A 16,132-nucleotide genomic window follows, 5' to 3' on the forward strand; every position below is an offset into this window, starting at 1 on the left:
CAGATGCTGCATAGGACAGAGGGTATCAGCACCCAACTACATTGCTGCCCGGGACGCCAGGGATGGCCTCAGCATGACCACATTTACTTCCCTTGATGCTGCACACCCTGGCTGCCATATCATGTGCTAGGTTGGCACCACCCCACACCAACACCGTAAAGCATCCCTACAAAGTCCAAGCCATTCCTTTCACACTCATCAGCATTGTGGGGGGTGCCGTTATGTCTCAACATTCACTGCAACTCACTAAGCCACTTCCAAAGGTGCACACAAATCTGTCCAAGAACGCAGTGTTGAAAATAAAGATTTCAATGTTTGACAGCACATTAACATCTCACTAGCCACCCCTCACACTCACCCTCATCCTAGTCCAATCATACCAACTAACAACACACAAGGGTAGGCACTTGGGTGTTTTAGCCAATGTTCGTGTAAACTTTCCGTTAATGCGTCGTCAAGCATTGAAATCCTTATTGTCACCACTTTGCCTTCTTGGACAGATTTGTGTGCACCTTTGAAAGTGTGTTAGCGAGTTCCAGTGAATGGTGAGACATAACGTCCCTGTCCCCCCAATGGTGATGAGTGTGAAAGGAATGGCTTGGATATTGTAGGGATGCTTTACGGTGCCAAACTGGTGCATCATATGGTGCCAAACTGGTACATCATGTGGCAGCCAGGGTGTACAGTGTTAAGTGAAGCAAATCTGGACATGGTTAAGCCATTGCTGGCGTCCCGGGCAGCAATGTGCATGGGTGATGTTGCGATAATGCAGACAGAGAGGGATGGGTGGCGGGGCAAGGTAAGTTGGTGTGAGTAAGGATGTGTAGGAGTAGGGTAGGGAAAGCAGAGTGATGGGGATGTGATGAGTGGCACAGCAGGATAAGGCTGAGTGGGGCTTGGCAGTAACGTTTTGTGATCTATTGAGATCATTGAAAGGTTTGCGCCACCGCAGCCTGGTTCTCCTGACCACATCCCTGTTTGTGCCCTTTTGTGCAACCAGGCTGCGTTGGTCTCCTGGGGAGTTCTCTTCCGCCTATTGGAAGGGAAGAGGACCTCCCTGCGTGCTGTGACTCCCTCCATATGCATATGGAGGGAGTCATGGGAGAGCCTTGGTGCAGCCGTGCACCTCTGGGCAGTGTTTGTCAATGTTTGCAGCACCTCAATGCTGTAGAACACTGACAGCACAAATGTCAAAGTAAATTTGCGCATGGTCCCTTTAAGGAAACCGGCTGATGACGCATCATCATATGACATCATCAGACCCGCTTCCTTCAATTGGACCGGCAAACATGCTGGGCGGGCTTAACATGCCCAATTAGGAGAAATTCATTCAACACAGCGGGTTGGAGCCAGCAGTGGGGTCAGGACCCCCCACTGACATCGCCCACCACGGGCCCACTGAGGTAGGGAAAATCGCGGCCATACTTTTTTATTCTTCTGTTGGGCTTCTGTACTGTTTTACTTCTATTAACAGTTTTACATTCAGAAAAAAACTATATGCAGAACCATTATCCAAAACACTGCTTCATGTGTTTGCACTGAATTTTGTTATACAGCAGACATTTGCAAAATGTTGTGTTTCCTAACAACTGTCAATCTGTTGAGGACAGATCTGTCTTCTCTCCTTTAGGATTTGGACTTAAAACAGGACAGTTGATGAAATTAAAACCAGCTGTAAGAGCTTTAAATTAAATGGGGGAAAAATTGGGTGAGTAGCGCCACCTGTTAGCGCCTAAAGAGGCAGTCAGTGGCTGTAGCGCCACTGGCTGTGCCTCCCGCGATATTCAGCAGGGGCGCTAATGGTGGCGTTAGCCTTTTGCACTGCGCCGCCACCGATGACGTCATCGGTGTGCGCAGTGCCCCATTCGCGCCCCGATCGCGATATTTGGTAGCGAACGGCGCTGTAGCGCCGTTCGCTACCCGCGCCCGGTTCACGGGGCCTTGCGCCAGCAGAGGCGCAAGTTAAGGTGGAGGTGCAGGGCGGCCGCCTGCCAGCACCTCCGTCCCCGGCCTCCTGGTCCCCCCCCCCGCGGCATTGCCGGCTGTTTCCCGAGAGCCCGGCACTTCTCCTTGGTGCCGGGCTCTTTTGCCGGCACTCACGATCGGGGCTCGCGCTGTTGCAGGCCCCTCCCCCTTAACAGTGGGAGGAAGGCCTGCAGTACCGCAGCGTGCCGTGCCGCAGCGTGTGGCGCTGCGGCACGTAGCGCTGCGAAATTCACTTTCAGCGCCCTAAGAGGGACGCGGAGCGCCTCGAGCCGCGCCCCGTCTCCCTCTAGGGGCACTTCAACTGAATTTGCGGCGATCGCTAATGCGGCGCAAATTCCAGCGCCCAGGCGAACTTTGCGCCGCTTGGGCGCCTCAGGCCAATTTCTAGGCCAATGAGTTTGAACTGTTTCAAAGCAGTTTCTTATATCCATAAGTACACATAAAAGTGCCCCCTAATAAATTACACTTATGTGTCAGCCTCACTAGACAGTTCAATGTTGCAGGTCGATGACCTTTCATCAGAGCTAACGAAAGGTCATTGACCTGAAACGTTATCTCTGTATATCTCTCCACAGATGCTGCCTGGCCAGCTAAGTATTTCCAGCAATTTCTGTTTTTATTTCAGATTACTAGCTTTCACAGTATTTTGCTTTTGTTTTCACTAGACAGCTCACCAGGTGGGAAACAGAAATGTCACGTTGGCCCATGAGGGATTGCACTTTTAGTTTTTGTTGAGGCATACTGCCGGACCAAAGTTATACTGGACAATCTGCACCTGAAGTGAGGGTGTTTGAGGCTGACTCTGAATGCAAAAAGTGGAAAAGAATAGTCCCAAAGTCTGAAGGCAGATAGCTTCATTTTGCTGAGAACATATTTATCCTTCTCTTACCCCCCCACCCCTCGGCTAAAATAAATGAAAGAATTTCACTGTGAAGTCAGATGTTTCAGAATATATCAGAAGAGGGTATTGATTTTATTATGTAATAGCCGATCTCCCATGACATTGTACATGGTAAGTGAGAGAATATGGTCACTCTTATCAGTGTCAAGATTGGACCAGCCATGATCTTATTGAATGGCAGAGCAGGCTCGAGGAGCCGATTGGCCTACTACTGCTCCTGTTTCTTATGTTCTTGTGTGTCTGATGCCTGCTTGTTGCTACTTCTTTCTATATCTTCTTCTTCTTAGGCAGTCCCTCGGAACCGAGGATGACTTGCTTCCACATTAAAAATGAGTTCGCAGGTGACTGATGAGTCCAATGCGGGACCTACAGTCTCTGTCACAGGTGGGGCAGTGGTTGAAGGGGCGGGTGGGTGGGGTGCTTGGGTTGACATGCGCTCCTTGCGCTTGGCTTCCGCTTGCTCCCGGCGAAGAGTCCTTGAAGCATTTCCTCTGCCCACCTGGGGCTCTCTTGCCGTGCCGGAGCTCCGAGTAGAGCGCTTGTTTTGGGAGTCTCGTATCGGGCACGCGGACAATGTGACCCGTCCATCGGAGCTGATTGAGCGTGGTCAGAGCTTCGATGCTGGGGATGTTGGCCTGAGCGAGAACACTGACGTTGGTGCGCCTATCCTGCCAATGGATTTGCAGGATCTTGCGGAGGCAGTGTTGGTGGTACCTCTCCAGTGCTTTGAGGTGCCTGTATGCCTTCTTTCTATATATTCTGCTTCTGTCTTACATTATTAATAACTCCTGTGATGTATAACAGATGGAGGATCTAAGCCATACTTTATTGCAGGGAAATAATAAATTATTTCAGTGAAGTAGAATCAATTACCAAAAATAAAATATTCTCACATTTATATATTTTTTTACAAATTATATATTTGGCATTCTTTTTTGTTAACATCAGATTTCTGTTCCCTCTCCTTCGCTAATTTTATTCTGCCCCTGTTCTCCTAAAAACCATGGCTGGAATTTTCTGGGGTCCGTGCGGGTGCGATCGGAGGCGGGTCGGGTGGGAAATTTGCAATATCCTGGAGCAGGTCGGAAATCCGCTGTCATCCTGCCCCCTCGCGCCTTTCCCTTGGGTGCGTTTGCCGGCGCGGCAGTGACCTGAACAGCAGAGGCGGGCGAGCTAATTTAAATCATTATCAGGCAGTTGTCAGACCCTTAAGAGTCTTTTTAAACCTACCTGCCAAATTTCCCTGGCTACCCACGGGAATCACACAGCTCAGGAACCACATCTGTCAACCTGAGGCGGAAATTGAGTGGCCATTGATCCAGCTTTAGTGCACAGCATGGAAAGTACAATAAAAACTCCCACCTCACAGTTGATCACTTTCCTTAGGAAGAAGCTGTTGCTGACTGCATTGCCAGCAGATTTAGCTTTCTACAGGCTGCAAGTATTTCTAGCAAAGTCACCTTCCAGGGTCACCTCATTGTTAGAACCTATCACATCATCGACAGATTGCTTCTGACATGTCTACTTGACCTGCCATCTATTCCAGCAGCATGGGTGCCGTCTATACTGTCTCACCTTGATCCTCAGAATCGGAGCACGATGAGCCCCAACACCAGCAGCACCAACAACACCACCAACCTTATCCTCAACCACCTGAAGCTGCAGAGGACAGAGGGCATCAGTGCAGGGCTGCACTGCGCCAGAGGCGATACCCACAACACAGAATATACAGGCAGAGGATGAGCTTCCCCAACATGACTGAGCAGCAGTGCCAAAGGAGGCTCAGGCTATCGCGCCAGGTCATCACAGACATTTGCAGATTGCTGGAGCAAGACCTGCAGCCCAGAGGAGTGAGTGGACACCCCTTACCAATGGCTCTCAAAGTCACCAGCGCCCTCAACTTCTCCGCCTCAGGCTCCTTCCAGGGATCTACAGCAGATATTTGTGGCATCTCACAGTCGGCCACCCACAGATACATCACACAGGTCACATGTGCCCTGTTTGACAAGTCAGACAATTATATCAACTTTGCCACTGATAAAGCCAGTGTTACTCAGCGGGCGCTCAGCTTTGCCGTTCTGGCTGGCTTCCCACGGGTGAAGGGCATCATTGACTGCACACATGTGGCCATCAGGGCACCTCATCATCACCCAGGAATCTTTGTCAACCACAAGGGCTTCCACTCCCTCAATGTGTAGCTCATCTGCAACGATAGGAAGATCATCATGCATATGTGCACCAAATTTGCTGGCAGCTGCCATGACTCTTTCATCCTGCGCCAGTCCACCATCCCTCAGCTCTTCGCTCCTCCAAACAGACATTCCGGCTGGCTCCTTGGAGACAAGGGCTATCCACTGAAGACATAGCTCATGGCATCCTTGAGGAGGCCAAGTACTGAGGCCCAGGAGAGATATAACAAAAGCCACATGTGTCAAAGAGCAAACAATAGGCATGCTGAAAATGCACTTCAGGTGCTCTTGACGGATCTGAAGGAGCCCTTCAGCATGCACCAGCCAGAGTCTCCAGAATCGTTGTGGTCTGCTGCGCCCTGCACAAAATAGCGCAGCAGCGAGGATTAGCGCTGCATGAGGAGCAAGACACTGAGTGCACAGCCTCTTCAGAGGAGGAGGAGAAGCGCTGCATGAGGAGCAAGACACTGAGTGCACAGCCTCTTCAGAGGAGGAGGAGAAGCATCAGCTGGAAGATGACAAGGAGGAGGAGCAGGAGGAACCTGCGGCCTAGATCCCACCACCACCCAAGCACATTGGTGCCCAAGAGGCCAGGGATGGGCTCATCACGGCCAGATTTACTTAACCTTATGCAGTACACCCATATGTCTAACACTTGCTGCGCCAGGTTGGCATCACCCCACAGCAACACCATAAAGCATCCCTACAATAACCAAGCCATTCCTTTCACACTGACCACCACTGCGGGGGGTAAAGTTATGTCTCACCATTTACTCCAACTCACTAAGCCACTTCTAAAGGTGTACACAAATTTGTCCAAGACCAGAAAGTGGTGAAAATAAAGGCCGGAATTTTGCTTACCTTGGCGGCCGGTGTCCGTAGCAGGATGCGATATCACTGCTGTAGAAAATAAACTTACCTTAATGGGGCCTATTAAGCCCACCCAGTGCGTTGTCTGGCCCAATGAGGAAGGAATTGAAGAAACATGCTGTGCTGAGGTAAGAGGCAGGAAAGATAAATTGTTGCAAATGGGGATGGCAAAAATCATACAGCATGAAAATTGGGAGCAGGGGTTATATTTTGAAATTGTTGAACTCAATGTTGAGTCCAGAAGGCTGTAAAGTGCCTAATCCAAAGATGAGGTGCTGTTCCTCGAGCTTACGTTGAGCTTCATTGGAACAATGCAAGTGGCCAAGGACAGAGATCAGAATGGGAGTGAAGCGGAGAATTAAAAGTGACAGGCGACCGGAAGCTCAGGGTCACCCTTACGGACTGAATGGAGGTGTTCCGCAAAGCGGTCGCCCAATCTGCGCTTGGTCTCCCCAATGTAGAGGAGACCGCATCATGAGCAGCGAATACAGTATACTAAATTGTTTTTATTTTGGTTGGTTTTCCATGCTGGCAAGTAATCCGCTGGAGCAATGGCCATGGAACTCCCACCTCAGGTTGACAGACCTGGTTCCCGAGCTATGTGAATCCCATGTCCATGCAGGGAAATTTAAAAAGTAGGGGGGAAAAAGCTCTTAAGTGCCTGTAAACTACCTCATAATGATTTCAATTGTGTCCCCCGCCGCAGCAGGTTGGGTCAGCTCCACGATGACAGACACGCCTGTGGGAAAGACGCGGCGAGCGAGAGGACAGCGGGTTCCCGACCTGCTGTAAAAATAACAACTTTCATTCCCGACCCACCCACTACCACCCCGGAAAATTCAGCCCAAAGATTCTTGTGTGACATCACACTAATGGAAACTTTACAGAAACATTGAATAAAAGACCCATGTGGCTAGCCTTGTGAATCTACTTGTGTGTCATCTTTCTATTACGCATGCTTCTACGAGTGTGTTACCCCTGTGGCTTCAGCAGAGGTAGAGGCAGGTTGTTCACTTCCCTTCTGCAACTGCTTAGGTACTCTTGGTGGACGTCCTCTGGGTTTTGGAGCCTCCATTGGCCCTGCCAAAGTCTGCTCCTCCTGCGACTGTGCAGGGGCAGACTCGGCCATCGATGTCTGAGGAGGCATCTGGGGCTCTGACTGAGGGGAAGCCAACGGGGGAGAAGTGCGAGCGCTTGGAGAGGAGCCCCCACTTCCATGTCCCCTCTCACCGTCATCTATCTCATGAGCCACCCGCACTTCCCTGCTAGCAAGGAGCTGGAGAGCACCTTGCTGTACATCAGTGGGGCCATGAGGCCCCACGTCCACATTGATATCCCTCCTAGACAGGAGATCTATGAACCTCTGCCATCTATTCTCCAGAGGCCATGTGCTCCTGTGAGTGGCGCATTAGCTGCTCCATGCAGGTAGCCATCCTATCCATGGAAGAACCTACAGTCACCATCGCCTGTGACACGGTGGTGCTCATGTTGGAGATGGACACCTCCATTCTATAGACATTTGCAGATATTGAGCTCGCAAAATCTGTCAAAGCCTCCTGCACTTTTTGCTGCACCTCCAGGATCACCCTCTTTCTGGATGGTCCCCGTGGCTCAGCATCTGCATGCAGTTGAGCAGAGCTGGGAGCATCCTGCAGCGAGGAATCTCCACTGCTGTCCCTGTCTCCACCATCTGCTCTTGCTCATTTGTGAGTTGAGACACACCAGGTGACAACACTACTCTATCTCGCATGGGACCCACTGAGGTGTGCGTATCTGTGCTGGCGCTGGGTGTGCTTATGTCTGGTGACGGTGTGCCCTCAGAGGTTGGAGGCTTCTCTGAGGAGTCGTCTTCCACTTCTTCCCAGATAGTAGGGGGGGGTGCGGGTAGGGGCTCTTGATGGACCTGTGGGAGAGTAAAGAGATGAGTTAGATATGTCCTTTGAATAATGGGTACAGATGCCATTTTGCACATGATGACCATTCACTGACTGATGGCATCAGTCCTCATATGAGTGACTGATATATGTCATGTAGCTGTATGGTATGTAATTCTATCACCAGGTTGCCGAGATGTCCCCCTCTCTCAGTCTCACACCTCCAGCTGCTCGGCGACGCCCGAAACTTCTAAAGCAGCCTCCTCTGCTGTTGTTAGGGTTGCCAATGATGGCGTTCCACCTCCGGTTCTCTCCCCCACCCCGCTTATTGTGGACTCTCTTTTCCTGCAAGGAGGGAAAGAGAAGGTTGAGTGAGAGTGATGGAATGAGTGTAAGGAATGGATGGGTTACATCTTTAGAAGGAGTCTGTGATGGAGTGGGGTGCCAAAGCCAAGTGGCCTCCTTGTGTGTTGTTAGTTGATATGATTTAATTAGGATGAGGGCGAGTGGGAGGGGTGGCTAGTCAGATGGGGATGTAAGTACATAGATAGAGAGGGATGGATGGACATGCAAGGTATGTTGATGTGTAAGGATGTGCAGGAGCAGGTTTGGGAAGGCAGAGTGTTGGGGATGTGATGAGAGGCGCAGCAGGATGAAGTTGGGTGTGGCTTTGTACTCACCTTTCCTGATCTAATGAGATCATTGAAACATTTGCGGCACTGCACCCAGGTCCTCCTCACAATATCGCTGCTGTTGACCTCCTCAGTGATTTGGAGCCAGGCTCTTTTGGTCTCCTGGAGAGGTCTCTTCCACCCATTAGAAGGGAAGAGGACCTCCCTGTGTGCTCTGACTCCCTCCACAAGCATTATGGTGTCATCGGAGAAGCTGGGTGCAGTCTTCTGTCTATGTGCAGTCATCTCTGGAAATGTTTGCAACACTCCAATGGTGCAGTGTGCTGCCTGCACACTCCTAGATGAACCTTCAAATGCAATGTGGCCATGGCTCCTTTAAATATCTCGGCTTAAAACACGTCATCCATGATGTCATCAGACCCGCACCATTTATTAGGGCCGGGTAACACGCAGGGTGGGCTTACTAGGCCCCATTAACGCAGAGTCGATTTCAGGACTGGGATGGAATCAACAACGGGGTCGCGACCGGTCACGTCGACCACCCGTGCCCGACCCACCCAGGTAAACAAAATTCTGGCCATTAACTCCTTATTGGGCTACAGATCCATGGGTGCTGGCAGCCTTAGTGGCCTCACTTGGCCAGCTTTTAGTCATGTGTGAGTCTTGAGAGTGACTATAAATATTAATCATCTTTCCTCCATGGGGCATCATAGCCAAGCCAGATCCTGTCCTTACCCAATGTCCACACATATACCAGTCCGGCAAGGTTGCAATTAGGAGTGGAAAACCATGCCTATTTTCCCCTCCCTGACTTAGGGGCCCAACCCTACTGTAACCGTGCTGAGATCAGCTAAATTAGCACAATCCAGGTAATAGAACTTGGCACCTTGTAAGGTCTGTTTGGCTCAGTTGCTCCAAATCACATTTCTTGCCCCTCGCTACCTCTGTAACCTCCTCCAGCCCTACAACCCTCGGAGATACCTGCATTCCTCAAATTCTGGCCTCTTGTCCATCATTGATTTCCTTGCCCCCCACCATGCACCCCCCCACCAAAATATTGGTGGCTGTGCCTTCAGCTATCTTGGCTCTAAGCTATGGAATTCCCTCCCTAAACACCTCTCTCATCCTTTAAAACGCTCTTTTAAATCTATCTTTCCACCTGTCCTAATATCTCATGTGGCTCAGTGTCAAATGTTGTCTGATTACGTTCCTGTGACGTGCCTTGGTTCACTTTCCTATGTTAAAGGTGCTATATAAATGCAAGTTGTTGTATTTATATTGGCCCAGAAATTCGGGTCTCCACGGGTGAGTACGCATGGGGTACTCACCCGTAGGCCCAATGGAAGTTCCGGTTTCCTGCATGCACTGCGCCTGCGCGGGAAACCGGCACTTCCGTTCCCCTGAACGAAGGGGTTCAGAGGTCGAACGCATGCGCGGGAGAGGCTGCGCGTGCGCATCAAACTTCGTTTTTTTTTTATTTTTTATAAACAGGTTTTCCCGGGAGGGTAAGTCTGCAGAAGTTAGACATGTAAAAAGCAGGCGTAAGGCCTACTTTTTACAAGGTAAGTGGTGAAGTAATTAAAATTAAAACATTTTTTCCACAGGTTTATTATTTTTAAATACTTTAAAGCAAGGTAAGTTTATTTTTAGCCCCGTTAGAAAATAAAATTATTTTCAAAAATTTAAATTATTGCTTAAAATAGTTATTTCATGCAATTTATAGTTTATTTTAAAAATGTGATTTAAAAAAAAATTTATTTGAAGATTTAGTGCTATTTTGGGGCCGTAGTATTTATAAGTTTTGACAGCTCTTTCTGTCAATCTTATGAATGGAGCATTCCCTGCTTTGATTGGCTCCCTATGGCCCACGTGATCCCAGGGAACGCATCAAACTAACTGCGCCCCTGGGATACGCAAGCACTGTGCGCCGGCAACTGGACCAGGCCCCGGATCGGAATTCCACGCGGGCCCACAGCTCAATGGCCGGCGCGCAAGGTAAGTGCAGGTCGGGGGCTTGCACCCGCGGGAAGCCCCTGACCCGAATTTCTGGGCCAATATAGCTTAAAAAAAACAGAAATCTTTTTGCATCTATCGGCAAACTAGTTTTGCTCTTACGTATTTTTAATTCTTCTCCCCATCCTCTCAGTTTCTCCCCTACTCTCCTAGCTCATGTTTGCATGTAGTTCCATGGGTTCCTGCAGTTTCATGCGTGAGTGACTGTTGGGCTATATCTCTTGGGGTGGGAGGGGGGAGGTGGTGGGTGGGGGAGAAGCATCACAACCAACCAAGTACAAACTCATCTGAACCCGCACCATTTATTAGGGCCGGGTAACACGCAGGGCGGGCTTACTAGGCCCCATTACCGCAACGTCAATTTCAGGACTGGGATGGAATCAACAACGGGGTCGCGACCCGTCACGTCGACCACCCGTACCCAACGTGTAGTCCATACATGCCCACTTCCACCAAGACAATGGACAGAAGCTGGACACCTGGCTGACTTTTCTCCTTTCCATTTCTGATGCAAACTAGAGTGTCCCTACTACTACAATCTCATTCTGGAACCATCATTCTGGAACCCTGCAGGTCTGTGTGGCTCAGCACGAGAGCATGGAGCACACCGACATACTGAGCTGTCAGCACTACTGTTTTGTTTATATACTTTGTTTGGTAGAGTTTAAGCAGTTGCTAGACGTGTGACTCTTGAGTATCCTCTTTGATGCAAACTAAACACATTAGGAATTAAATGAAGGCCAAATAGTACAAAGTGGGATACAAGAGTAGCTGAACATCGGATATTCAACATTCATGAAGCGACTATTCGGATAGGGGCTCTTGATGTTTGGCTTCATGCCTTGAGTGAAGAAAGGTACAAATTATTTTCTGCTCTGCTAATCAGTTTCTTGCTCAAAAAAGAAATGCATATTCAAAAAGCCCTGAAACTTAGCAAATACGCATTCATAAGTGAACCATCGGTGTGAAAACAGATTGCAGACAACCAAGTTTCAAGTTCAGACAGTAAACAACCAATTAAATATTTAAACAGCGCAACTCGTTCCTGGAACGGTGTATTAGCCGTATTTCAGTCTAGAACACGGTAATATACTCAGCAAAGAAACTTGTGTTTTATTAAACTTTTTTTTTTTTTTATAAAAACAGTAGCAGGGTGCCCGTGCTACAGGATGCTGATGCACTAATTCACTGCTCCCGCGGATTTGGGAGCTCACGGCCCTGTGCCCGTCATTCTTCACGTGGGGAGTACATAATAGCTCGAGTCGTCAGGGAGAAGAACCAAAAAATAGGTAGCTGCTTTTGCAACAGGGGAGGGGTGTGTGTGGGGTGGGGCGGGTGGCGGAGGTTAAAGAAAATCACACAAACCGGTCACATCAATCTAGACTGCTGCTGTGCACATTCTGTGCAAGTTTCCTACTCATGTTTTCAGATGGAGAATGGTGCAGGCATGGAGGAAAAAAGGGGATTCAACTAAAAAAAAAATCTAAAATAAAATAGAAATACAAATACATATTTTGCTTTACTATGGCTTTTGAGAACTATTTTGCAATTTGGAACACAAAAGCCTTCTAAGTACTACTCAATAAAATGTTAAACGTTATACAGACATTCATATTACAAAAAAACTATTAAGCATAGTTTGAATGATACTTGTTATTTATCCAAGTTTCTTTCCCACCTATTTGCTTCTCCAGCTAAAAATCTGTATTTAAAATAACAAAAATGCAGGGTGAATATAAACAGCATCCTATAACTAAAAGGGAAAAAAAACGTCTTACATCAGGTTTAGTCTCAGGGTACATCAATTCTGTGTGTGGGGGGGGGGGGGAGGAGGGATAGTATAGAGGAGCAGGATTAAAGTTGTACTGTGCTTAGTGCACACATCCAAGCACATTGATTTCTGTGCTTATTGATCTTCCTTTCATGCTCTGTTAGATTAAAGCCCAGTAACAGCTGATGTGCACAGCAGACAGCAAAGACTAAATGAGTAGTCACGCTATGGTCTGTTTTGTGCTTCTTGCCTGCAGTTCACAATTAATGCCCTTGCTTTTGCTCAACTCAACATCCTTGATCAAAGCTCTCCTGTGTATTTCTGAAGGACATCAAATGCGCACCAGTTAATTGGCACCCTGTTGGTGGGAGCATCCATTTAAATGCAATAATTGTTCAAACACCAAATGATTTCCTTTTGAATTTAAATAAAATGAAATGGCTTACAGTGCACTTCAAACTACAGTTGTTGCATTATAGGTATAACCCTGAGCCTTCAATGAGATATGACAAATATATAAAGTAATGGACCAATTTTTTTGCACATGAAAGAAAGCTATGTACTATCAAATACAACAGATTTCAAGGCAAATCATATAGTGAAAGCTTTCTCAGATGGTATGGCTTGACAAATGAAGCTGAGCTGGCCCACAGTGCCTTGTACCTTGCAATCTCTCTTTTGGCAAAGAGTGGCTGGAGCTTGAAAGTTAATTCTGAGGAAAACAGGACTCCATTTCACTGGAATCCAGTTCAATTCCTAAGGAGGTTAAACAAACCAAATTCAACTGACATGGTAAAGGCCAATGTGGGGCATGAACAGGAAAGCACTCCAATGTTGAATTCCCAATCTTTCATTTTCCTGCTAACTATCGAAACACGCTGAAAGCCTCAAATGGTCCACAAGTTAGTTATACCCAGGTTGGACAATCGATTAGCATGTCAAGACTGCTATGGACCTCCACCGGAGTTTCTTCTGGCTTCACCCTGCCCAGATATAGTTCACCATCTTTCGGGTCCCATCACACACACTCGTGCTCCACCTCCCCGACGGAGCGGGCGAGACGGGCCGGTGGTGCGCCCACTGCGCGGGATCCCACCTCGACCGACCCGCGTCGGCCTTCATTTTCATTGCACCCTAGGGTTTCGTGCTGCCTTTTGGCTAGCGCAAACGTTAGACTCCTTGGTTCAGGTAGCTGCAATATAGCTGCACTATAACTAACTTCATCGAATTGTATTATACATTTTTAAAGGAAAGACGCAAATGAAAATCAAGGAGATCAAAATCCCTTAGCCAGACTGGTAAAGGTCTGCAGGTCAAAAATGCTGCTTTTTTTCCCCCCATTCAGACAGGGTGATTTTAACTCTACTTGCTCAGCAGAAATCTGGCGGGTAGGCAATTAAAAATCGCCCTGGCTCATGCCTGTCCAAAAGCCGCCATGATCGCAAGATCTGCAATTTTAACCTGCTCTCCTGAGCAAGCAGCAAGGACACGCGCCCGGAGCCAACAGGGTCCTTCTTTACATATGCATGCTGTGGCCCAATGACATAATTGAGACGCGCCCATTATTTTAAACTCAGTCCTGAGCGGGGAATCCACCTGGAGTTAAAATCGGGGCCAGTTCAACTTTAGCACACTTGACAAAGAATAATGTGATCAATAGTGTAATTTAGATCCATGCAGGTGATGGATAAAGTGAAATTTGACAAGAATTCTCTTGGACACAGTTGGTATAAGGTGAATAAAGCACTTTTGAGATAGGCATCATCTTGCCCAAATATATTGTAAAAACCTATCTTGTTCATACATACAGAAAAATATTTTGTTGCACAATAATAATCTGCTCAAAGTAAACACTGGTCTCTATCGACCTCTGGTGTGTACCTCCACAGAATGTCACAGCTGCAATCAGTACTCACTGTACGCAAATCATGCAGTTCGTGAGGCAGCATATGACAGCACCAAATTACTACACCAGCAAACCATGATCAACATTTAAACTTTTTTGCGTTCATCTTCCAGCGTTTAGGATTTTAGTTTCTACTAGTATATACAACTGAACTGAAATATGTCTTTATATTTATCCTCTTTCAATTTCTCCTTAATCCTCTTCCTTCCACAACACTCACTGACTAAGTTTAGGCACAAAATATTTTTATTCAGGAAAGGATTTTCATTTAAATACTGCTGCAGACCAAACAGTTAAACTGTCCAAAATACCAATTTTATAGGTTTCTCTCTCTGCGGATGCTGCCTGGCCTGCTGAGTGTTTCCAGCATTTTCTGCTGTTATTTCAGATTTCCAGCATCTGCAGTATTTAGCTATTGTACCAATTTTATAAACTGTCAAAAAAGCTAAACCCAATCTAAAATGCATTGGCAAACTAGCTATTCAACTATACTACCGTACTACCCAAACAACTATAATCTATATTAAAAAAATAAATGGCGGCGTAAGATTATTCCCCCAATCAAAAGAATCTTCAAAGTGGCTGACTAAATGGTTTGTAAATACATTTCGAGTTGTGGTGCAGAAATTCTAATAAGGAAGTTGGAAGACAAAAAACTGCAAAGAACTGACTCCCACTTCTGACTATATTGATTTCTGTGAATATTGATTCTCCCTTCATGCTCAGTTAGATTAAAGGAAAGCAATAACTGACATGCACATGTTATATAAACTATGTGAGAAACCACTGCCTGCTTAGTACACTGAGTCACCAGTTTAAAAGTATTGGTCGGATCTTGCTCGGGTCTATATTTTACATGCAAGTTAACCTGTGCATTCTTGCAGAATTAGTATTTTTTTTAAACTTTTGCAAGCATTTATTTCCTTCATATCTTATTTAAATTATGAAATCAGTCCCCATAAGAATGTAGTAAAAGTACAAAAAAAGCAATTGAAATGAAGTGGGGATTAATGATCTTTACTTGACTTCAGCGAAGAGTAAAATCGGATGGTGTGTAAAACCAGCATTGTACCCAATCCCGTCAGTTTTCTGATGGGTGAGTGCTCTACGACTGCGTGCTAAAATGGATGTGCAGAGCCATTCTCTGAGCAGGTAAATGTAAATCTTTAGACAGGGCAGGCAGCATCATCCACATTATCTAATCATTTAAATGAATTTGAGGGTAGATTTAACAAAGGTATCCATTGGAAGTCAAAGGGACCCACTGGGCACTTTTGACACCAATTTGACACCACACTGGAGTTACACTATGCAGTGGCAAACCGAAGCAATGGGAGGCTACCTCAACAGGCAGTCTCACGTCACTTGGAGCCCTAACTCTGGATTCACCCTACAGCTTTAGCATCGGTGCAAAGTGGAACTGGCACTAACGCTCCAGTGTAAACGTATCCATTCATTTTGATACTGGTCCAAATTGACTAAAGTTTTTCCAACTCTGAGTCGGATTAGATATGAACGAATAAAGTTCTATTAAATTGCAATTGGCAGGCTTCTGATTGAGACAAGTTTGAATTTCTCATGCAAGAAACGATTCTGCCATTTTATAGCTAAAAATGAAGAAAAGTTTTGAATTCCAACTGCAACCATGAAACTGCACAGTGAATGAATAAAGAATTATACATTGAGGGAAAAGGTAATAACAGCTTCATGGTTTCCCTACACTGGAGCTCTACTTCAGTTGAAAACTCGCCATATGATTTACATGACACGTTTAGCCCTAAACCAGGACATGAACTGGGCTTTGCTGCAAGGAAGGGCATGGGGTGGTGAAGAGGAAGTGGGTCAAGTTGTTTATATGAACTAGACTGATCCCGAGCTGGCTACAAACTGATACTCTGTGGTTGGGAAAGATACAAACCATATAAATGAAGAACAAATCTGAATATAACACTAGTATTATTGGAGTTTCTCAACAGACCCATGACCACTG

At 46.9% G+C, this 16,132-nt stretch overlaps 1 protein-coding gene across 2 annotated transcripts in view; it reads right to left on the minus strand.

Moving 5' to 3' along the window:
- Positions 1-16,132, minus strand: part of LOC147122624 (limbin-like) — a 217,747-nt gene that overhangs the window by 94,212 nt on the left and 107,403 nt on the right. The gene's annotated exons all lie outside the window — the stretch shown is intronic.

This window comes from Somniosus microcephalus, chromosome 2 (genome assembly GCF_052327205.1).
Source record: "Somniosus microcephalus isolate GS21.2 chromosome 2, FLI_Smic_1.0, whole genome shotgun sequence".
NCBI classification, from domain to species: Eukaryota; Metazoa; Chordata; class Chondrichthyes; order Squaliformes; family Somniosidae; genus Somniosus; species Somniosus microcephalus.